At 35.7% G+C, this 26,530-nt stretch overlaps 1 pseudogene; it reads left to right on the forward strand.

Annotated features, from left to right (window-relative positions):
* Positions 1–23,935: 23,935 nt before the first annotated feature.
* On the forward strand, positions 23,936–24,370 carry LOC149214338 (polyubiquitin pseudogene; annotated as a pseudogene).
* The last annotated feature ends 2,160 nt before the right edge of the window (positions 24,371–26,530 follow it).

Raw genomic sequence — 26,530 nt, forward strand, 5'->3', positions numbered from 1 at the left:
TTCTGTACAGCGTTTTCCTTCCTCTCCTTCCATTTCTGCTTCCTCTTTTCCTTGTTCTTGCTTGCAGTGGGTTTTGATGATCCCCCAATCTCTAGGTTCACATTCTTGCCTCTAGCCTTTAGATGTGTAGCCTAAACTAATACCTCGTCTATGCTAGTAGGGTTAACCATGAGAATGGTGTGCCTCAAATAGCTATGTAGACCACCTATATACTTCAAAAATGTTTCAAGTGAGTCTAGAGAAATTCCTATAATTAAAGTTCTTTTTCTAAATTCCTGGGTATAGCTTTGTACACTTTGCCCCTTTAATTGGCGAAGAGTTCGCCAACTCATCATTTCTTGTTGCATATAAGCTAGTGGATAGAATTGTTTTTTAATGTTAGAAACAAATTCACTCTAGGTAGAGAGAATTTTACCATACTTCTTCAAATTATCTTGTGTCCTGCCTTCCCACCACACTAGGGCAATCCCTCCAAGGCGAAGGCTAGCCAGCTGAATTTTTCTCCTTTCTGAATCGATGTTCTACACCCTGCAATACACATGAATCTATCTAATCCAGTTATCTAGCATTTATGCATTTAATTCTACATCATAGATTGGAAAATCAAACTTTACATCTAATTTAATCAAAGGTGTTTTCTTCTTTTTATTTTCAGGGCTAGAAGGAGGTGTTGATGGAGGAGGCTCTTCCCCTTTCCCTTTGCCTTCTGAATGGGCAACTAGAAGAGGTTCCTCTACTCCTTTGCATGTTTGATATGCTGAAGTTCCTTCACCTCGGCCTTTCTTAAATTCTCAATACATCTCTTCCACAATGGCTCTCATGGGCATGAAACTGTCTATTAACTGAGGTTTTGATCCCAAGGGAATCTCTTCTGCCATTTTCCTCCGAGGATAGACTCTTCCAATTTCTGGATTGGCCTCAAAAAGTTCTCCTTTTCTCTGCTTGAGCTTTGACCAAGTTAGCATTCAAAAAATCCAGCACAAGCTTGTATAACCTTAGCAAACCTAAAGCTCTAATACCACTTGATCTGAAAATGAGATCTTACACTAATATTAAGGTATTACAGACTCATGTGCATGGATTTACCTACATTACTTAGTGCAACAGATCAATAAGATTGCAAATAATATAGAGAGTGAAGTAGTTAAAGAAACATAATAGACAAACACACATAACACAACAAGTTTAATATGGAGTTCACCCAAAACTCCTGGGCTATGTCTCTTGGTCTAGCCTTCAGTGGTGACCTCTCTATTATGTCTTCAAGAGCAGAGTTTTACAAAGTGTGACCTCAAATTGAGTCTGAACACAATTGGAACAAATAATAGGGGTTTTCTTGAATCCTTCACGTCTTACTGAGTACACAGACTCTCCCTCTCGTTTTCTGTCTCTGTCTTCTCTCTGTCTCAACACTTCTTTCCTCTGTCTCTGTCATCCTATGGATTTAAAGCCAATCTGCATTGTCTGTTCATTTTCTTTTGGGCTCCCTAGCTTCCCGGCCTCTGTCCACTCGAATACCCCTCTGAGCGTTAGCAATCATTTTTAAATGCCTTCAGGGATGGTGGCCACCTATTCTATAACGGAATGGACAATCGATGCCTTTGAAATAAAAAAAATGGTCATTTTCTATTTACACAGAGAATACACAGAAAACCTATAAAAATCCACCCAAACGCAGTCTATCGAACTTCAAAAATCATTAATTCCACCTTATATCCTTTCAGATCTATCTTCAGGCGCCACCGCAAGTAATCGTTGATCAACGACTATTATTGATTTCGAGTGGCTAACATGCACGGAGATTACCTGCTGGAAAATGGTGGTTTTCTCTATCCACTGCCTAGCCATGTGGCAGTCGGTGTATGGGCTCGGGTGGAGCCCGGCCAAAACCACTTACCGCCTACAGCCCGCCAGAAATCCCACTCATTTCATGGCTTCCCTTTGTATTTGAAAAATACATTAAAACACTAAAAACATCGCAAAACAGCTTTATGGCAAAGTTGAAATGTTATGCAACTCCATTTACAAACCCTTTCAGGTCTGGTTTCATCGCATCGACACATTACCTTCACATTTCATTTGTTTAACGAAAACGCGAAAATACATAGAAAAATGTTGTTTTACGGAACTCAATATATATTAAATTTGGTTCATAATTCCATCGGGTCCAGCCATCGCATCTCATATATATATATATATATATATATATATATATATATATATATATATATATATATATATATATATATAGATATATATATATATATATATATATATATATATATATATATATATATAGCCTCGATCCTCTCTAATGATCCAACGCGATATTGTGATGTGATCATATTGCGATCGCATATCGCATAGTCCCCAAGCCATTTATAAGTGCTCCATTGTGAGTTGTCGATGCGATATTGTGATTCAACTTTGGCCGTCGATCTACACGCTTGATTGATGATCCTCATTGACTGCGTTGATCATTGTCGCGATAAGTCTGTGGTAGCCTCTGATAGCCTTTGAAAGCCTCTACTAATTGCGATATGCCGATCGGATCTGGACCATTGATCGGCCAGATCCGACGGCTCCTGTGCATCACTGTCCAAGCCGCCGATAGCTCTGTTTTTGGTCATTTCTTTGTGTTTTTCACTCCCAATAGTGTTATCCGCCATTTCTAAGAGTTCTTCTTTTGCGATAGTTTTGATCTTTAGAAGATTTTGAAGACTTAGAGGGTTTTCTAGGATCCATTTTGGATCATTAGGGAAGGTGGTTGGTGAATGGAATGGGGCAAGGGAGTGTCTAGGACCACTTCAGAACTCAAAACCAAAGTTGCGAGATGGATGGATTTGCTCAAAAAGCTTGGAGAGGTTTCCTTGTGAAATGATGAAATTGGTGAGGGTTTAATGACCAATCAAATCAAATCCAAATGTATGGGACAATTTTTTTTTTTATTAATTAGGATGTCTTAAGTCCCAATTCCAAGTGGAATCACTCAAAAAGACCTCTACTAACTCATGCAAAAAAAAATAAAAAACATTACTAGTCAAAAATCTAGAAATTCGAGAACTAATGAGCTAGTAAATAAAAAAGATTCCTAACCAAATCAAGTGCAAATGCAATGGAGTAATTTTTTTTATTACCTAGAATGTTTTCGTGATCTAATGCAAGTGGAATAAACTCGATTGAAGCTTGTTAGAATGCTCTAAAAAAATAGCAGAAATTTACTATTCTTTGCTAAAAAGGAGGTCCAACAATCTAGATTTGGGAATAAGAAGACTAATACAAGAAGCTAAATGATTACTATGAACTTCCAAAGGTTTTCCAAGGATGAAATAATGCTTTTGATCCTGCAAAAAAAACTTACATCAACCATTTCACTCAGTCCTACACCAAGAAATCATTAATTCTAAATATAGAAATAGAAAGAAATAAAAACTAGAGATGCATGTGAATAAGGAGTGAAAAGAAGGAAAGAGAATGATACAAAAGGGATCTGAGGCTCCTGGGATGGCCAAGCCCAAGGAAACTCAGATACCTATGGAGGAGAACAAGATTTAGAAGCTGAACATGACACCAATCTTCATTATTTTCATCAATAGAATTACATCCCCACAAGAAAATACAATGGAGCTGCAAAAATACGAGTTCTCTCCACAAGAACACTAATGAAAATATATATCTAGAGGAAAATTTGACTTTGTACTTATACAAAATGATTAGGAATCATTCCCCATGAATGGAGGAAGCTTTCCCCACCAAAATCCCTTGATTAGTGGAACACATTCCTAGATTTTCTCAATCATTGGAGTTCCACAATCTATGCCATAATTCCATAATATCTTGTTGATTTATTATTTATTATTTTTCCTCCTGTAGTAGGGAACAAGTCCCTAAATTATCTCCTCCTCCAAATCTTCATAATCTGCCCAATATTCTCATAATATTCCACAAAAATAAATAATATTAGGCACATATATCCAATTATTCATAAACCTTCATAATGAATATATTAAAGCTTAAAATAAATTATCTAATGTAGAAAGAGAGGTTTAATGTGCTAAAGGATGGTCATAGGCCTTAATTTATGTCTAATTGAGAGGCCCATCATACCCCTTGCTGATAGTGTTGATCATCCTCTGAGCATCTTAGTGACCTCATTACGCCTCATACATGGCCCTAGTGGTCTCTCTCTTGTGCATTAAGAATAATGTCTGCAAGTTCTACAAGGACAAGCCCAAAAACATATTTGTGCAAAGAAAAATCATTGTTTCTTGAGACCATTAGCTTGCCTTCATCCCCCTATTCAAGATGGGTTCTTGAATATTTTTTAGTTTGGTAAGGTTTTCCACACTATTATCACCCCTCTTCTACCTTGTTCCACCATTTGGACACCTCTAACACCTCAAAAATGCATTTAGATGAGAACTAGGACATCCTGTAGTAATTCCCATCAAAACTACAAGAAACAATGTTAAAACTACAGGATACCCTTTTTTTTAGCATAAATGATAGTTTGAGCCTAAGACAAGCCCTCAACTTGACTCTCATGACTTTTTCCCATTTTTAGGCCTTGAGAAAAACCTAAAAAGAGATTGGAGTCCTCTTGGAAAACATATTTTCATCACTGCAATTTGAGTTTTGTTTTGATGGTGAATGCCTCATTTCCTTTTGTTGCCTTCTTCTTCTCTCTTGTGGCCTAGATGGCTGCCTAATGGCCTTGGAGTTCTTTGTTTTGATTAGGTATTTCTTAAGATCTTCCATCCTTTTTCATTTCTTCATTCTTGTAGCAACATCCTGTCTTCCTGTAGTAGTCATTCCTCCTCTTTTAGGGTCTTCTAACTACATGGGAGTGATGAGAAACGATGAAGAGGGATTGGATGATGATGCTGGGGCTCAAAGGGAGTAGTGTAGGTTTGTGAAAATGGAGAGGATGCTCTGTTTGTTTGTTTTTTCAAGAATGAAATGGGATGGATGAATGTTGAATAGATAGTGAATATGAAGTGGATGGAGGGCTTGGAGTCCTGTGGTGACTTGGCCTTTCCGAAAATTTCTTCTTTTAACTGTTGTCCTCATTCCTTGAAATCATCACCCTTCATAATTTGACTTCTCAACATTGCATGAGTGAAGGAGTGAGTTGAAATTAACTAGTTGAAGGCGGCTGAGACTGCTAACCCATCCTTAGCTTATAAAACCTCATTTCTCATGCATTGACAACAAATTTCTAACTATAATATGCTCAAGAGAATAGGTCAAGAATATTGCATACCTGTACCTACCTAATGGTTGTTAGAGATACCTACATGTTGCTGCTGAGTTGATGTTGATGTGGAGGTGTTGGATGGTGATGTTGATGATCTTGATGTTTTTGCTAAGAACTAGAGGAGCTTGTTTGACCTCTGGATCTCCATGCTGAAGCTAACAACAAATCTTTGGCTACTTCATCATTATATCCCCTCAATTTTTCAAAGAAACCCATCCAAATTTTCCTTGTGGATATCTCTAGTATAGGAGGGTGCTCATGAATCCTCACTATGTTGATGGATTCCCCCTGTCAATTTTCTCCGATGAATGGAGGTTTGTATAGGTCTAATACAAAATTTAAAATTTATGTGTATACAATTCCCTTATGTTGCAATCACTTTCAACAAACTAGAAGGGTTTTTTCTGTTATTTTCACTTGGAAGAATGTGGGAAATGTAGAGCCTTCCTCCTTAACACTGCTTGATGAATCCAACCTCTATTTTTACCTTTTAAAGCTGCTCACTGCCAATCTTGTAGGTGTTGTAACTTTATATCCTGTAGGATCTTAGGGAATCCTCTAGGTTTTCAGGACAATGACTTGTTTTGTCCATATCTCCAAAATCGTAGAATGGATTGACTTGAAACTTTCTGAGCATGTTTCCATCATCATTATGCACCTCCCCATAAAAACAATCTGGTCAATGGATGCATGAATCTCGAAAAAAACTAAAATGGTTGAAGGTGATGGAGGTCAATTTCTTAGAAACCGTGCGCTGGAATTTGCTGAAATTGCTTGGACATGTTTCCATCATCCATATGCATCTCCCCATGAAACATTTTTTAAAATGGATGCATAGATATCTATAAAATACAAAAATAGTTGTAGGTGATGGACGTTGATTTCTCAAAAACTGCACACTGGGATTTGCTAAAATTTCTTGAGCATGTCATCATCACCGATATTCATCTCCCCCTGAAACATCTTGGGAAATGGATGCATTGTTTTCAAGTTATGGAAAAAACAAATTTCTTCTCTATGTATTTTTGTATCCTGTGGTTTTTTAGGACAGAAAGCAAATTGAATGGTAGAAGCTTGAGAGTGATGGGTGGATGGTAAAAATAAATGAAGGTGATGGATTGGCATGGCCTTGGCCTTGTTGAAGAATTTGAGCAAAGGAGGAGAAAGTCAAAATTTGACTTATTTTGACTAGGCTTGACCAATTTTCCGTTTGTACCAACTAGTTCTTGTTGCTTGCAGATGTTGGAGAGTACATGCATTCATTAGAGAGATACATGAAGGAAAGATTTTTAAATTTTTTTTCTCTTTTTTTTTTCTTCTAGGCCTACTAGTCGCCTCAAGGAGGTTTTCAACTAGTTGGTCTGCCTAGGAACCTCAAAGGATATTTTCACTTGGGATCTTTTTCTTTTTTCCTATTTTTTCTTTTTTCCTAAACTATTGACTGCCTCAGGGAGGTTTTCAATAAATGAGACAATATCACGCGCCTCCAAGGAGGTTTTTACCTGAGATTTTTTTTTTTTTTCATTAATTCTTTTTACTTCTACCCTACCCTACTTGAAAAAAAATCACTTTCAAGTATAAGAATACTTCCAATGGAGCCATGTGCACATCAAGATGACAAACAAAATGATGTGGAGGCTTGAAATGTATGCTTTGAGATGTACCTATATTTGAAATATCAAATGATTTGAATTTGATGATATTAAGCACATTTGAAGAAGAGGGTATTTTTGCAACTTAATGACTGTCTGGAACCATAATTCAATATAGTTGTGATACCCCTGGTCCACTTGCTGATTTGGATCATATTGGCTGTCTTCTTCTTCCATGACCTTCAAATCTTCCTCTTTTTGCTGATTATTCTCTTGAACACATGGAGGACTTCATGATAACCATGAGGGAGATTTCTCAATCTCTAATTTTATTATCTGCTCTTCATCAAGTGCAGCCCATGATTATTTGATCTTCTCTTTCAAATCTTCTTTCTCTGCATGTAGTCCCTCAATGACATCAAGAGAAACATGTTTTTGTAACAATCTTCCTGAGCTATGGTGAATACCATTGAGCTCAAGAGGATATGTTTGGAAGTGTTGTACCTCAACATTGTAAGTGGCCTGAGCTACTTCAATGTGTGGGTTTGGAAATGGTGGTATAGGTAGTTGAGTGGGAGTGTATATTTGAGATGGATGTGGTTGGGATTGTGGTTGTGGTGGAGGTAAATGGTAGGGATAACATGGAGTTGGTTATGAAGGATATTGAGGAAAATATTGAGGATATTGTGGATGGCTCCCATAAGTTCCTTGCCATCCTTGTTGCTAAGATTGGTTTTGGGGTTGAGATGGCCGATGCTGCCAAGGAAAGGGTGTGTTCCAATTACTTTGAGATGGATGTGCATAACCTTGAAATTGTGAATTAGGCTCTTGCATCATATTAGGCTGAATAGGATTCCATGGTCCTCTTGGAGCGACATAACATTGCTTCATTGGAAATTGACTTGCTCCATTATCCTCTTGGCGAACTTCATTCAACCTTGGTAATGAGGAGCAACATTTAACATCATGTGATTCTACATGGAAAACACAAACATCTTCTTTTTTCTCATTTTGTATTCTTAACATTTCTACTTGTTTGGTTAGATTGCTAAGAATTTCTATATTAAAGTCATCAAACAAATTTCCAAGTTTAGCTTGACTTACCGATCTTGATGCTGATTGACTTACTCTTCCCCTTGCTCTTGATATGTGTTTGCATGTTTTACAAATTTCTTCAAACGATAAGTATACATCACCTCTATTCACAAGATCAAGGATATTAATCCTTTCATCCCTAATTGTTCTAAGTAAGAGGGTTTTTAGTGTGTCAAATCCTAAATGATGTAGTTTTCCCCTCTTAACATTATACATGAACCTCTCTATTAGATCCTCTATACTCTCATCTTATCTTTAATTCATTATAAATATTTCTTCTTTAAGATCATGATCTTTATATTTTTCTATAAATATTGTTTTCATATCATTCCATGATCTTATTGAATTAGTCCCTAAACTCATGAACCATTTAATAGCTCTATCCTTCAAAGTTGTTGGAAAAAATCTCAATTTTTTGAGTTTTTAATAAGTAAACCTAAGATCTACAAACAATCTTAAATTCAAAGAGAAGGGTTTCTGTATCCTTTGACCTTAGACCATGAAAATTTGGAAGAAAACACGGAGGGATGTTCTTTATGTGCATACTACCATCAGTATCTTGAATGAGAAATCTGAGAGGATCTTCCTCATTGTCATCATCTCCATCCATTTCTTCTACATTATTTTCCATCTTATTCTTCTACCTACAAAATTGGATGGTGATGTGGTTGTTACTGCACCATGTGATCAAATGGGGGGTGGGTTGGTGTTGGAGAAGTTTTTGTTTTTATGATTGAATGAAAACACTAATGCAATGCACTTTTCCTATTTTTGAAATGAAATATGCCTAATGCAATAATTTTTTTTGTTTTTGCAAAAAGTAGAAAGAAATGAATCAGCAAGGAAAGAAAACAATGCATACTTTGACACTGCCCCAACAACGGTGCCAAAAAGTGACGAGCCTCAGTATCGCAACAAGAATGTTGCAACTCCCAATGCTACCAACTTTAATTATCAACCCAGGGTTCGTACAAAATTAAGAGGTATTGAAACTATATGTGCACCATAAAGTGTGTCCTTCCTTTTCTGTCATGATGTAATGGAGTGCATGTACTGACGTCAAATCCTAAACTAATTGTAGAAAATGAAATGTTTGAAATGGAACCTTAACCTATTGAGAGAAAGAAAGTACGAGGAAAGAGACTGAAATCAAATGCTAAATACACCATTTTCTAACTAAATTCTAAGATTATTTGCTTCAAGAGAATGCTAAGTTAACATGTATGCAATCCTATTGTCCTAAGCATGCAAATTCAAAACATCAAACATAACTACTGTGCATGTAAAGGACTGAAATAAATCTGTGTTTTTCATTTTATTCCTTTTATGGAAAAACAAGAATGAAAGCTAATCTCTTTTGGTGATGTGGTAGGTGGCTTAGGTATACTAGAGGATGGTTGGAAGGTTTGGGAGACCCTTAGGTGACCTTGTGTGGCTTCTTGGAGATTTTCCCTCAATTCATCCTCAAAAGAGGCCGCTACAGGAAAACCTACAGGATGTACTAAAAACCTACAAGATCCCCTCGAAACCTACAGGATACAGCCAAGAGAAAAATAATGGATGTTGAAGGTGATGTAAATATTAGGAAGGTGGTTAGTGGATGGAATGAGGCAAGGGAGCGTCTAGGACAACTTCAGAACTCAAAACCAAAGTTGGGAGATGGATGGATTTGCTCAAAAAGCATGAAGAAGCTTCCTTGTGAAATGATGAAATTGGTGAGGGTTTAATGACCAAGAAAATCAAATCCAAATTGGATGTCAGAAATTTTTTTATTAACTAGGATGTCTTAGGTCCCTATTCCAAGTGGAATCACTCAAAAATACCTCTGTTAACCCATGCAAAAGAAAATGAAAAACATTACTAGTCAAAAATCTAGAAATTCAAGAACTAATGAGCTAGTAAATCTAAAAAATGCCTAGCCAAATCAAGTGAAAATCCAATGGTGTAATTTTTGTTATGAATTAAATGTTTTTTTGATCTAATGCAAGTGGAACCAACACGAATGAATCTTGTTAGCATGCTCTAAAAATATAGCAGAAATTTACTGTTCTTTGCTAAAAACGAGGTCCAACAATCTAGATTTGGGAATAAGAAGACTAATCCAAGAAAATAAATGATTACTATGAACTTCCAAAGATTTTCCAAGGATGAAATAATTCTTGTGATACTACAAAATAGCTTACATCAACCATTTAACTCAATCCTACAATAAGAAATCATTAATTCTAAATGCAAAAATAGAAATAATTAAAAGCTAGAGATGCATGTGAATAAGCAGTGAAATGAAGGAAAGAGAATGATACAAAAGGGATCTGAGACTCCTGGGATGGCCAAGCCCAAGGTAACTCAGAGACCTGTGGAGGAGAAAATGATTTAGAAGTTGAACGTAACACCAATTTTCGTCAATCGAATTACATCCCTTCAAGAAAATACAATGGAGCTGCAAAAATATGAGTTCTCTCCACAAGAACACTAATGAAAATCTGTATCTAGAGGAAAATTCCACTTGGTACTTATAAAAAATGATTAGGAATCATTCCCCATGAATGGAGGAATCTTTCCCCACCAAAAGCCCTTGATTAGTGGAACACATTCCTAGCTTTCCTCAACCATTGGAGTTCTACAATCTGTGCCATAATTTCATAATATCTTGTTGATTTATTATTTATTATTGATCCTCCTATAGTAGGGAACAAATCCCTAAATTATCTCCTCCTCCAAATCTTCATAATCTGCCCAATATTCTCATAATATTCCACAAAAATAAATAATATTAGGCACAAATATCCAATTATTTAGCAACCTTCGTAATGAATATATTAAAGTTAAAAATAAATTATCTAAAGTAGAAAGATAGGTTTAACGTGTTGAACGATGGTCATAGGCCTTAATTTATGTTTTATTTTAGAGGCATGGGCCTTAATTTATGTCTAATTTAGAGGCCCATCAAATGGATCTAGCATCTGTGTAGAAGGTAACTCTTTTCCTAGCATCTCCATGAGAAATATGCATATCACTAGAGCAACATATATATATATATATATATATATATATATATATATATATATATATATATATATATATATATATATATATATATATATAGTGGCTTCTGTTGTGGCAAGCCATTGTCGTCCGAAAATCAAGCGATGTCCTCCAATAAGATTTTTTTGCTGAAGCAAAATGAAATCTATGGGGTATTCCCAGGAACCAATTGAAACAACCACATCATCTAATACACCATCCGACTTGATTTTGGATTGGTCAACAAGTTCAAGCATAGTAGGGGTAGGATGGATGTGGTCCAACCGAAGTTGTCCCATGGTTTTCCTAGTCATAACATTAATAGCTTCTCCTAGGTGTATTAATACATTGGAGACAAGGACATCACCTATCTGGACAAAAACAACTGGGTTTCTAGAGTTGGTATATTTTTCCATTTGATCACTCCCTGTCATTAACTCAGCTTCTCTCACAACAAACTGGAGAATATGAGGCTCTACTCTTTTCCTCCCTGGTTTCTTGAGACAGAGATCCTTAATGATTTTAGTACAGATGGGGATCTCTTTAATGGCCTAAAGCAAAGGAACCTTTATACAAATATTCCTAAGTTCAGTCACCAGGTTAGACTCAGGCATGAGGTCATCTTTCCCCATAACCAGCCTCTCTGGAAAGGGAGGTTGGTTTGAAGAAGATGGTAAGGGCTATGAATGTGCGGGAATGGGTTGAATGGTGACATCTCCTTTTGAATTATTAGGAGATTCCTCCTCACTTTTCTCCTCGATGATCACCATGGGTTTTTTTTGTTTTTTATTTTCTAGATTTACTACCCTTCTTTATCTTAGTCGAAGGTCATTAACCCCAACCGACATAGTCTGATAAATAAGGAAAGGAAGCGGTCCAATAGAAGGGATCATTTTCACTACTTTATTATTTGGATTTTGTACCAGTTGTGCAGGAAGTTAAGGTGTTCGAAAGGGTGGTGTTAATGGTAATGATGCCACGGCCTATGTGTGTTGAGGCAAGGCTGGTGGCATTTTAGACTGGGCATTGGTATAAGGTGCATAAGTAGTGGGATATGACTATGTTGGTGCAGGGTAGTGATAGTGTGGTGATCCTCTCCATCCTTGTTACCAAGGTGGAGGTGATTGTCCATACTGAAATTGATGCCCATGCTGCCAAGGGTGAGATTAATTTGCATTTTGGTAGGAATATGGTGGTACATTATAACCAAAAAAATATGGAGTATGTAAAGGAGTCATACCTATACCTACCTGAGGCTATGAATTCCATGCTCCCATAGCATGTAATGACTCAGGTTCCTAATGCTCTCCTTCAAATGAAACTTTTAACCCTGGTATAGAAAGGCATTGTTTGGTAGGATGTTCTCCTGTACATATCACATATTTATTAGCACTTTTAACATCTGAAGGAAATTCATGCAAAATATGTTTTTTCCTACATTTAGGATAATAAGTGAATAATGTTTCATGTTCTTCTACTAATTTCTACTGAAATTTTAAAGCATCTTTTTGTTTGCTAACAGCGTTCATAATTTTAGTTCTCATATTGTCCATATTATTTTCCAAACCAATAATCATAGCATTTGTAGATCCAAATCTGTTATTTTTAGAATTACTTCGAATTCCTCTACCAGATCTAGATTGATTCCGTGAAAATTTCCTACACAAGTCACAAATCTGATCAAAATTATTTTGAGCAATATCCCCTTGTCCTAGAAAGTTCAAATTATTTCTAGCATCATCAGTAAGTCCTTGCAAGAACAAGGTTCTAATAGTACTTAAATCAAATTTGTGTTTTGACCTTTGGAGAATGTATAAAAATATTTCTAAGTAATCTTCCAAGGTCTCTTCTTCACCTTGTGCAATAGTGAAAATCTCATCTTGCATTTCTCTTGTTTTGCAATATTCCTGATATTTAGTCAAAAATACTTTCTTCATTTGTTCCCAAGAGGCTATAGTATTTCCTCCTAATCCCATGAACCAATGTAATGTTGAATCCTTGAGAGTTGTAGGAAATAGTTTTAGTTTCTGGGCATCTGAAGAATAATCATAGCTTCTACACAATATATCAAACTCAAATAAAAAAGAATTTGGGTCCTCATGTACCTTACCATGGAAATGAGGTAGAACAGAGGGTGGAATATTCTTCATCTGAACTACTCCATTAAGATCCATAATGGGAAATACAAAAGTGGATTGTTCCTGATTTAGCTGATTCTCACCTGTTCCTTCAGCATGATCCCTCATCCTTTTTTTTCCAATAAAATGGACTATGGTTTAGGATGATCTTTTGGGTTCCAATATTCTCTTTCCCTGCACCTGCTGGTTTTGAAACTCCTAAACTACTGTCTCCAGAGTCCAGGTAAATAGCACCAGTGTGGTGGGTCTGTGCTTTCTTGGACTTTCTGCCTGTAAGAGAAGGACCAATATGAGAATTGTTTTCCGATTTATCACTATATCTTTGGCCCTTATTAGGCTTCAGACCCCTACCTCTTCTAGTCATACATTTTAAAATAAATCAACCAAAAATAACAATTGAAAAAACTTGCTGAAAAACTAAATCAAATGTTGCAGTAAAAATATAGTACACAAATTAATTCAAATAAAATTCCTTCAAACAATAGAAGCACAATGCATGAAAAAATAAATCATAATTACCCATATTAAGGAAAAATACAAAATATTTACCAGATTTCTTCCAATCGGCCCCCCAGTGAACGACATCAAAATGTTGGGTATTGGAGTTATAGTTCATTATACTCCAACACTTTTTTTGTCAACCCAGGGCTACATAAGCTTAGAGGCTAAGCACAAGAAATGCCGAAGACTTATGGTTTAACTTCTTTAGTTCCTATTTCTAACCTTCTAAATAAATTTTACAGAATCAATAGGAAATGAAATTGCAAAGAAAACCTTCATCAAAACAACACCAAGCCATTATGGGTACTGGATTAATTTCAAGAAAAACACTTTGCAAATAAACCTTGACAGAAAAATTAAAGCATTCCTTGTAATCAATCTGGAAAGAATATTGGAAAATAAAATATGTTCCTGTAATCATAACTCCAATGCTTTAAAAAGAACAGAAGGAATGATCTTCTAATATACTTATAAATCAGTTTCCTTTACTAACAATATCTCATTCTTGTACTAGAGAAACTACATGCCTATACCGAAATAAGTCTCATTCCTGCACTCGGATACTGTATTCTGGTATAGGAATGCTTTGTTCTTGTACTGAAATATTCTATTTCGACACTGGAACATTTTTTTCTAGTACCTAAATGGTCTATTATTCTACTAAGAACTCATTATTCTTGTACAAGAACTTCATTATTCCTGCACTAGAATGCATTGTTCCTGCACTAGGACAGTTCTGTTCAAATTACCATTCACTCGAATATAAATGTGTTATAGCTAGAAATAAATGAAAATAGATAGGAAAAACTTAAGCTTGAAATTTAATGAAAACACTCCAAATCCAAAATGTTGAATGAAAATGATTGTAAAAGGATGGAAAGGAAATCTTACAATAGCAGAAAAGGAAACACACTTGCGCTGTAAATAAGAGTACCTATCCAAAAGCCAAGACTTAATCCTTTTTAGATCTCGGTCATAAAAATAGATAAAATCTGTTTTGAAAGATAAATTCCATAAAAATCGTTAATCTAAAAAAGAGACACCATAAACAATCCCTATAATCAATAATGTTCAAGTTACATTCATATAAGAAATAGTTATAGTTTAATATTTACTTGTAAAGTTGTTATTATATTGTCGAAGTTTGTATTTATGTAAAAGCACACGTATGCTAGAAAGAAAATGATTTAAACTTGAAACTCATAATTTTAACCAATCTCTCAGAAAGAACTTAGAAAACATTTCTCAGAAAAAAGGACAAATAAGTGTGATAATTTCAAGAACATAAAGAACTAGTTAAAAATGGAAATGGAAATTAAATCAACCATACAAAGAATGCTCAGATCTGTGATCACACACGAACATTCACAAGGGTTTCATAAAATCTACAAGCTCAAGCATGGAAATAAAATCACTTTGTTCACACTGACATAGTCACATCTAAAAATCCTACGAAAGATAGGGAGAACGAGCCGAGTTGGCTAGGCCCTAGGCAATCAGCTCATTTCCTTCTACGAAAATTTTGAATCAACTGCAAAAAGGAAACATTACAGATAATGACAGGAACCAGAATATGAAACTAGAATTAGCTCCGTACTTATTCAAAGTGATCTGCAAATATACATTATAAAATCGTGGATCCATCCTAGAGAGACAAGGCGATACAATATTACACAATTACAACAAAAGTGTATCAAAAATTCATCACACTATCTCTAACTAAGCCTATCCTAGAATCCCTCTTTTATACATAAAACTTAGCTCTCGGCCATGATGAAAACCTAACAGGAAAACAAGTTTAAACAATGACCAACCTCCATCTTTAGTCCATGCATAATGCTCCAAGCTTGTCTTTAGCTCATCCGTAACACTCCAGACCTAATGCATAAAATGGAACAACCCCTCCATGAGAGATACATGATATTTCTTAACAAGTGTATTGTTGTTGGAGTCAATCCGAAATGAATGGGTAGGTTGTCCACCTGGTACAAGAATGACATGCGATGCAAGAACCACGAATCTTGCACCAACCGAACTCCGACTTTGATTAATGACATTTACTCACCATGGCTTAAGGAAATACAAAAATGTAACTTACAAAGGAAATTAAGCCTATTTAACCTTTTTAATAACAATTAAGTCCTTATAGTCCATATCCAATAAAATAACAAAAGGAGACCAAGAGCCATTTGTAAAGGTATTAATTTAGTTGTTAAACAGAGGTTTAGGTAGCATAATTATGGCAAGGATAAGGTTAAAGAAAAGGAAATTGTGACGACAAATGTCCCTCCACCATGTACACAAAAAAATTCTATGGTTACTGTTATTTATGTAATGGATTTGGAGGTAAAGTTGTTGAATGAAATATTTATATAAAGAAAAACATGTGCTCAAGAAGAAACAGACCAATACTTCCATTTCTTTGCTACACAAGCTCACCACAAGTTGTTATGTGTGTAACAATATTCGCCACAAAGCCAAATACTACAAGCTTCTCTGTACCCTAAATAAATCTAAACAGAAGAAAGACGGCATTCAAATAAAACTAAATAATGAGACAAAAGTAAATGAAAACAAGAGAAGGAAGCTCGCTAAAGTATGGAAAATGAAGAAAAAGGAGTAGCTTGTGACTATAATGTCAAAATGAAGTCAACATGGCCTTAAGGGAAGTTGCTTAAGGAATCAATGAATAACTTGGTCGATGTCAAGGAAACAACATCTCAATGAGCGTAGTCTCAATAATTCCTTGACAACACATTACATATGTTGGAATAATAAAAGCTTCTCCATGGATCAAATGTCCTATATCTATCAAATATAAAGTAGCTTATGCAAATAGAAAGCACTTCTTCAATATTAATTGATCATACAATATTTCACATTGATATGGTTCCAAATGCAATGGATATTATGCTTGAGGGGATTCATAAGGCCTACATCTTTACTATTCCAAAATATATTACATATTGTAAGATGGTTTTTGGGTTGGTATCAAAGGATGCATATTATAAGAAGTTGGATAGTGAAAAGATAATGGAAAGATCGAAAGTAAAGGTAATTATCTAGCTTGAGTGAAGGCATATGTGAATCTATATACAATTATCATTCAAATAGACATAACTAGCATTAAGAATCTTCATAGTGTGAAGGATGGATAACACTTGATGGCTTGACTTCTAAATGCACAGGCTTATCTTCGTAGTTAGCAACATGGGGAAATAGTTGACATCTAAGAAATTGAGAAAAGAGTTTGGAGGTTGATGTATGACTCTAGTTGTCTCTTATTATAGTAGAAACAAAAAAATATTGGTGATGTGGTAGTTTGTTGATCTAGTAAATCTAAACCTTGTTAGCCCTTGAGCAAGATACAATGTATGTCACCTACAACTTAGGGAAAGAGAATGCAGTGCGGGTATTGGTTGCAGAGAGAAAGGATGCAATTTTTATGAACCAAGCAAGAGGTGTTAGCTATGCTTCTACATTTGAAAGACACCATGGATGCTTAGTTTTTTGAAGAACAAAAGGAATGTATGATTGAAAGGAAATAGACACTAGGAATGGTATTGTGTATGGGAAGCCATATTTTTTTCTATAAGACCCAATGCATTAGTTTTGTTTAATACAATGATGATGGAAATAATAGATAATGTTTTCTTGGCATTGAATTTAAATATATGGTAATGAAGAAGATAAAATTAATACAACAACATATACGAAGGGAGGAAAACTAAAATCATGATGCATGCTAGATTACTTAAGGAACCAAAGCAAAGAAAGTTGACTCCACATACTCCTAATAAAACTACAGTATATAGTAACTCAATGAAGAATGCACATAATGAGAAAAAAAATCAAAATAGATTTGGTCATTCGGTCATTCAACTACTATTGCTCCACATCTAAGGAAGAAAAATATGCAGTGAAATAGTCAACAATAATAAGTGATATGGTGACATTAATTACTTCCAGACAAGAGTTATTGATGCTATTTAGGAAATATGGAACGTTATGGGACAAAATTTCATGTAGTGGTGTGATTATGCGAATGCCAGAGGGAAGAGAATATTAAATCAAAGTTTATTTCTTGCCTTTCAAAATAATCAGCTACCCTCAATGTATCCTGACTTAACTTCCTTTCACTAACCGTTTTTTTATACTAAAGGTGCTATTATCCTTGGTCTTTATTTGGCTGGCTTAGTAGTTTCTAAAATCCCGAGAAGGGTGGTGGTCCAGTAAACAAATTTGTCACTGCTTATATGGAATATATTCCATGATGCTTTGTTGTGGAAAATGGGGTGAGTTTGGATGTGATGTGAGGTGTGGAAAAATGTCATCAGTACTACAAAAGTGAAGTTGCAATAATACTTACTACAGAAGTCGAACTAGGATGACTGCGTATAATACATGATGGGTGATAATATAGTGCATGAGATCCTCACCTACAGTTTATTGCTGCAAGGATGTTTGTAAGGTCATGTGTTGGAGATATTAACTAGATTATTTCCCTCACTAACTAGTACAAAATGTTATATAATGTGTCAGTGATAATATATTGAGAACATTGATATATTGAATTACTGGTATATGGGTTGATCGCCTTCGATGCATATGAGTTGTTGGCAAGAGGGAACACCAACCTCTACTATTACGAGTAGAGAATAGAAGGAGGAAGCAGAAAACAAGGAAGAAGAGGAGGTAGCAGAAACAAAGGAAGAAGAAGCAAAAACAAAGGAGTAGAGAAGGAGAACCTTGCGGTGCCCCCTAAACCTCAAGATACAAGTAGGGAGGGAAAGCAAATAATCCTTTCACCAGGAAACATAGAGCAAGAAGTGGATGCCACATTGGGCACACCTATCAAGAAACAAATAAGGAATCTAAGGTAAGGTACCTTATAATTTAAATCAAGGAAGAGAACCAGGATAAGGAAAGGGAAGTGTTAACCTCCTTCAAAAATCCATATCACCATTGATGAGTCAACAAGAAAAAAGGGAGAAGTGGGACTTAGCGAGGGAAATATTGAAGAAGTTACCTCTCCTAAGGCCAAAACTAAGAAACCTGTGCTGCCCACGAGAAGGCTAACCACTAGATCAGTCACCTTTAAGACAAGACACAAGTTTCCCGTTATAATAGGAAAAAGAAGAGCTACACGAGAAATAGTGGTTGCTACAGGAGAAATAAGGGATGCTACAGGAGCAACATGATGTACGACAGGAAGGGGAAACCACCCCAAAAGAAGACAAAAAATACCTTCAAGAGCTCTAGGAACCTGATCCACAATCCAATATAGAATCCTACTACAAATTTATTGAGGAAGGTAGGATTATACCTTAGAAATTTTCTATACCACTCTTCTTTGAGTTGGAGAAGGAAAGAGGCAAAACACATAGATGGATGAAAATTGCAAAATAAAAAAAGATAGAAGATGTGAGCCTCATGGAAGAGAAAGTCAAAGAAATGGGAAAGGAATTCAATGATTTGAAACTAAGGGAATCAATCATGAGAGAGCAACTACAAAAAAAAAACACAATTCTAAGAGAGCAGTTGCAAGAAAACAAGACACAACTTGCTACTATGGCAAGTTTCTATGGAAGCCATAGAGTGCAGGAAACCATCCAAATTTTGTGCCATTTTCCTCAAGGAGTAGTGTTGCAATTCCAGATAAATGCACTAGCACAATATGGATCTTTACCTCTCCAAGACTATAAACAATTCATTCAGCTTTGCAAAGAGGCAAGTATTGAGGATAGGGAAAAACTAGTTGAGTTTTACGTGCATAATCTAATCCTAATAGATATGAATTTTTGGGACCCCAACTTAAGATTGGGAGACATGGAACTTATGGCATTAGTCTCTTGGTTGACCATGAGGAAATAAGAGCTCAAGGAGTAAAGAAGGTGATGGCAAAAGAAGAAAGGAAGATATTATACATCAGAGCAGAATTATTAAGCCCTAAGGTTGTCATCAGTAACCATAATATCATCTCCTATGATTCTAATTTAGCACCATCCATCCTACATCAATCCATCCTACATTTGGAGGACACCTTTGCGATGTCAGAAATAGAGAGTTTGCAGGTTTTTCAAAGAAGGTAGCATGCCTTGCCTCACAATTTACAAATCAGAGAGTATCACTCTCTACAAAGATGAAGGAATTCCTTGTAGAGAACCTCATTATACAAAAGGATCATGTAAATGATGAAGATCAAATGGATAGGACTCAAACATAGTCCTCCCTTACTATTAGGCCTACAAGAGAGAATGAACCATGCAGAAGAACAAAAATAATGGAAAAACATAGAGGCAAATGCAAGTTTTTTTCACGCGAAGGTACACCATATGAGATGCATTGGGATGTTAGAGTGGCCACCAAGCCCATGCATGAAAACATTAGTGACTAAGTTTCTCAAAGGATGAGAAACACCTTCAACAAGGGGGTGATGATGGGGCCCATCAATAGGTACATTTTGAGATTCATTGTGCGATCCTCCAACCCTTAAAGCTATTTGTTTCTCACATTCATTCACATTTTTAGCCATAATATGCTTATTAGGAACATTAAAGGGTATTTTTCATATCCTATGGCCTAATGTGGTTAATATGCAGGAAAAAGAAGCATTTTTGGAGATATTTACCATGCAGGTGCTTGAAGGAGACACCTAGAGAGAATATAGGGGGCTTGCCCACTTCATTAACTCCCTAACTCGACTTGAGATCACATAATCCTCACCAACAATTTGAATTCCCTAGCAACTAACGAACTCCAAGTGTATGACAAGGTCAATGGTAACTAGATCCACAAATCTTGAGATTTTGGTGGGAAGCATTCCTCCTTTCGAGGGAGTTTCCCTTCAATTAATTTTGTGTAAATAAAATAGTTGAAACGCTCATTAGGATTCAAATTATGTTTGCAACTCAGAGTAGCTACTGAGAGACTCATGCTTATATTGTTATTCTTATCTTTCATATGATGTATGTGACTATCATTTTTTGCTAATAAAATGTTTACCATGGCTCTGCATTTGAGTTTGTTTTGGAAAGCTTAAACCATTGGGTTGGGGCCCAACCCATATGCTTTAGTCCCTCTTGTATTTATCTCTTGTTCATGTTCAAGGCATTGTAATCCTTTCCTTGTTTCAGTAGATGTTATATCAGAAAAACTTCTAATTGCAGGCTTGCCTATCAAATCTCTTATGGGAGGAGTGATTGGAATTATCCACAATAATAACTCAAAAATATTTTTTTATGATTTCTTGGAAATTGTTAAGTATTGGATTGCAATCCTTCTGCATGTTTAATCTCTAAAAATTAGGAGTTAGAAGGATTGTTTTGGCAATTGGAATTGTGTTGTAGGTTAGAGTAGACTTCAATAAAGCTCAACTCGTATTTTCCATGTTAATTTTCTTTGCTACAATAATGATCATTTGATGCATGTATTTGAATAGCTACAAGAAATGTGTCAATTTTCCGGGTGGGAAGACCTTTCCATATCCATTTGGACCTTTCCATCTTCCTCCTAGGCACCTCACCTTGCTTCCAATCTTCCAAGTCACTCTGATAAGGTAAATGAAGGGCACTGTGGGCATCAACTTTGGTGCAAGATAGACCTCTGAGGGGAACGAAGCTTTGCTAAGGGGCTTCCACACCCTTCATTCACCTCCATCTTCCTTCATACACCTTCCTTTGCCTTAAAGACAACATTTGTATCCTCAAAAATATCTTGGACCCTCCTCGTGTAGCAAAACAAGGCCTCCTGTAGCAATACATGACCTTAAGTATTAGGGGGTTTACGCAGTGCATTATATTAGATGTCATTTTGGGATTCAACTGCGTTAAGTAAGTCATTAACATATGACCATTTCCATGAGGGGTAGTCGTAACTGACTAATTTCTCATGATTTTTGAATAGTTCACTTAGCACTCATTGCATTGGGTGATGCTCACAGGGGTGAAGAAGTGGGATTGAAACTAGTGAAATGAATCACATAGCGTCAATCATCACTTTCGGGGCTTTCACCTAGTAACCAGGACTTCCCGGGAGGTCACCCATCCCAAATCCCCTCTGGCTCAAGTGCACTTAACTGTGGAGTTTTCCCCACAATCAAGCCCACTTAGCTTGCTACCCCATTTGCAAAACCTTAGCAAGTATTGTGCCTCATGAACCATTCAAGTAGAGATCCCTTCACTGTAACACCTCCTATAGCAGACCTATAGCATTGTTTTCTTCAACCAATTTTGATCCATACTTTGAGTTTGGCATAGTTAAGTTGAATAATGGCCTCGAAACTATGATTTGATGATTAGGGAAGATTCTAAGATAAATCCAACTTCATCCTTTCCTCACTGCAACCATCAGATAGCAAAACATAGTTAGAATTAGTATTTTTTGTCATAAGTATGTTAAAGATTGGATTCTTAATTTTCAAGCAAGTGTGAGTAGACAAATGATGCATGCAAGTAGGTTATTGATTTGACTAAGTTTGCAAGTAGAGTAGCATGATTCACTTCTGTAAATAGACTAGCCTTTTCCTTTCATGCAATCTCAATCAACATTTACATTTAACGAATGACATTTTTATCTTTGTAGTTATAATCATGTTCATTTATACTTTCATAAGAAGTTTTTACTGTATTTAGTTGTAGTGGTCTTTGAACACCTTGATCTGATTTCATGAATGAGGGTGACATAGGTAGAACCTCTAGGTTTGTACAAACCTCGGGTTGATAATTTAAATTGAAAAGCCCTTGGGAGTTGCAACATCCTTGGTATAATACCAATGCTCATCAGTTCCCATGCACTTCCATATTGGAGATTGTGTTTGGGAATTATAAGCTTTGTAAACCTTTATGAAGATATATTGATGAACAAGATTAAAATGATATATTTTATTTATTTCTCTTTGATTTTTATATTTTCTCTGTATAATTTATTTTTCCAAAAAATAATTTACATCATTCCCACACATAAATTCCCTTTATTTAATACCTAACTAATTATTAGCTAATTATTAGTATTGAAAATTCCATTAAATTAAAATACAAAGAAATGCCAAAAGGAAAGTTATTAACATTATTTTTAATTAATAATATATTTTCAATTTTTTTAAATCGATTTTTATATAAAAATATAAAGCTAAATTAAAATATATTTAATTATTCTAACGTACCAAAATATTTAAATTAATAAAAATATTTAAATTATATATTACAGAAATACATTACAACTAGTTTCCAATCCAAATTATATATAAAAACAAGAATCCAGACAAATGTTATTAAAAATATATGTAATTTACTTTTAAATGTGGATATATCAAATTACTTAAATTAATAAAACTAATTAGATTGTATATTTATGCCGTAAGGCGTTCCCCTCTGAAATCAACACCCTCAGCTGCTACTGTGTGCGATTATGGACGATTGATTATCAATGTTAGACGATAGAAGCATCTTCTACCGTCAGATTAATAGCTAAAAACAGTTACTAACTCCCAACAACTATACAACAAAGATGGATACCTCCACGTGGTTACTGACTCCCCAGCAATTGTGCAACGAAGATTGATACTCCACGCGGTTAATAACTCCCCAGCAATTGCGCGACGAAGATCGATACGCTTACATGGACGCTTCTTCTGCTCTGTATCAACTCTTCCACGCCTCTTTCTCAACGGCCCCACGTTCCTCGCAGTGTCTCCCACCAACACTAATAATAGATATTCCAGAACGAATGGTTTGGAACGACTACACGTGTCCCTTTATGAACAGACCATCTTACCCTTGCTGCCATTTAAATATGGCGACACGCCTCTTCTTCTTCATTGCATTTTATAGTATTGGCTGATTTTCCGAACGCGATCGCTGTGCTCTCTTCTGTTTGATTTCCTTCAGGTATCAGTTTTCTCTATCTTTTTCGACTTTCATGCAATCGACCATTCTGTCTATCTTTGATCCTTGTTTCAAATCCTTTCCCTGTTTTCTTCCACTTTTTCTTCCAGATTTTAGACATATAAATGTTGTCAGGTTATGCTCTTTCCGTTAGCTTGTCTTTGTATCCCATGAGGATTCATTTTGCTCTCTTGTTTTTGGTTTTAAATTATTTAACTTGCTTGAGATCTGTAAAATATGATTACGGCTATGAGTGTAGATTGCGAAATTCGAGAGATTTTTTGGCTTATTTACCCCTTTAAATGTTAATCAGGGTTTCTAATTATGCTCCGTGATTACGCAGGTTGTGTATTGTGTTGATTTCGTTTAAAGATGTAGATATTCGTGAAGACCTTGACCAGTAAGACCATAACCCTTGAGGTGGAGAGCTCTGATACCATCGACAATGTAAAGGCCAAGATTTAAGAAAAAGAGGGAATTCCACCAGACCAGCAGCGTCTCATCTTTGCCGGTAAGCAGTTGGAAGATGGACGCACTCTCGCCGACTACAACATCCAGAAGGAATCCACTCTTCACCTTGTCCTCCGTCTTAGAGGTGGGATGCAGATCTTTGTCAAGACCCTGACCGGGAAGACAATTACCCTAGAAGTTGAGAGTTCTGACACAATTGACAATGTCAAGGCCAAGATCCAAGACAAGGAGGGGATTCCACCGGATCAACAGAGGTTGATCTTTGCTGGAAAGCAACTTGAGGACGGATGCACTCTTGCCGATTACAACATCCAGAAGGAGTCAACTCTTCACCTTGTCCTCTGGCTCAGAGGCGAGATGCAAATATTTGTGAAAACCATGACCATCAAGACCATCAGCAGAGATTGATCTTTGCTGGGAAGCAACTTGAAGATGGGAGGACTCTGGCGGATTACATCATTTAGAAGGAGTCAACCCTGCATCTTGTCCTTCGACTCCATGGTGGTATGCAGATATTTGTGAAGACATTGACAGGCAAGACGATCACACTGGAGGTTGAGAGCTCCGATATGATTGATAACGTAAAAGCGAAAATTCAGGACAAGGAAGGGATTCCTCCTGATCAGCAGAGGCTCATATTTGCTGGTAAATAGCTGGAGGATGGGCGAACTCTGGCCGACTATAACATCCAGAAGGAGTCTACACTTCACCTTGTTTTGCGTCTGCGTGGTGGGTGTCGAAATTCTCGACATATATTTTAATGAATAGGGTCTAAACGCGCATTTCATTGAATTCTTAGCTAGCTGGCAATTAAATACACTGTCAAATATGTTCTACTGGTTATTTTTAGTATGTTGTTATGTGGCACTCTTATGAAGAGAACTTTCAATAAAAATTAAAGCTTTGCAGGTTAATTTTATGATGGTTTGTGATGTGTTCATGAACTATTGCTCTGGAACTCGTTTTCCAAAAATAATATTATGATATTATATATCTTAGATATATTTTCCAGTGGTTTTATTAGAAAAGGAATAGAATGATAAAACGGAGATATTTTAGAACGTTGATATCATTGAAAACTTTGTTTATGATTTCAAACTTCATTGAATGTGAGAGGACATGGCACCTAACATTTTTTAAAGGTTAAAAATATGAAAACCGAAATGGATTCCAACTTGAACTGTTCCTTATTCAAGAGATTGTCCTCAAATTCTGAAATTGCGGAATTTATTGATTCTATAACATGGTCTTTGCTGGTAAACACTTTATAAGACTTCATTGTTTTTACTCGTGTTTGAAGTGTAAGACTTTTTAAAGTGTTTTACCAAGATTTTGATAAATATATCATCATCACTTTGTTCTTCCTCTAAGTCTTCCACCTCAATATTGTTCCCAAGTGAATTAGGGTTGCTTTTTAACAATAGGATTGCTCTTTTTTTGCTTCATTTTCTTCTCTTTTGTTGTCGTTTTTCCCTTTGAATAGTCCCAAATTCTCCTTTACTTTTTAACTCATGCTCACCTAAAATTTTTACTAATCCATAATGGCAAACTTAATTTTGGATTTCCGGGGTTTTCTTTAAAGTTCTATGAGATCACCTAGAATTTTCACTAACCCATAATGGCAAAATTAATTTCAGATTTCCAGGGTTTTCTTTAAACCAATATGAAAATAAAATAGAATTTTCACTAACCCATAATGGAAAATTTTTGAATAGTCCCAAATTTCTCCTTTACTTTTTAACTCATCCTCACCCAAAATTTTCACTAATCCATAATGGCAAACTTAATTTTGGATTTCTGGGGTTTTCTTTAAAGTTCTATGAGATCACCTAGAATTTTGACTAACCCATAATGGCAAACTTAATTTTAGATTTCTAGTGTTTTCTTTAAACTAATATGAAAATAAAATAGAATTTTCACTAACCCATATTGGCAAATTTAATTTTGGATTTCCAGGGTTTTCTTTAAACTTCTATGAAAATAAAATAGAAGGATAAGTTTCTTTGTACTTTCCATATACATATACAACCTTGGAATTCCCATCTTATGATTTATTCCCCTAGATGTTGAAGTAAATGTTCCATCTCTATGAATGGAAACCATCCAACGTTGTAGTACATTTCTTACATCCATTTCTTACATTTTGGATAATCCAGCAAAATCTCAGCCCCTTTTGGCTCACTTCAAACTACAAAACCCATGGCTTCTTCTTCATGAAGCTCTTTGGAATTCCCATCTTATGATTTGTTCCCCTAGATGTTCAAGTAAATGTTCCATCTCTATGAATGGAAACCATCCAACGTTGTAGTGCATTTCTTATGTTTTGGATAATCTAGCAAAATCTTAACCCCTTTTGGTTCACTTCGATGTACAAAACCCATGGCTCATAGAAATAACATAATGCATGTGTGTATACTTCATGCTTATTGTAATGCATGTGTGTATACTTAATGCTTATTGTTTAACAGTTGACCAAATAGAATGGGAAGAAAAGTTGGTTTAATAGACTTTTGTAGGCATGAAAATTGTTGAGGATTGTCGTTCATGCCAAATCATGACATGATAACT

The sequence above is a fragment of the Pinus tabuliformis genome, chromosome 1_1, assembly GCF_031772625.1.
Source record: "Pinus tabuliformis cultivar Carrire ecotype Pingquan chromosome 1_1, CPIR1, whole genome shotgun sequence".
Lineage (NCBI taxonomy): Eukaryota > Viridiplantae > Streptophyta > Pinopsida > Pinales > Pinaceae > Pinus > Pinus tabuliformis.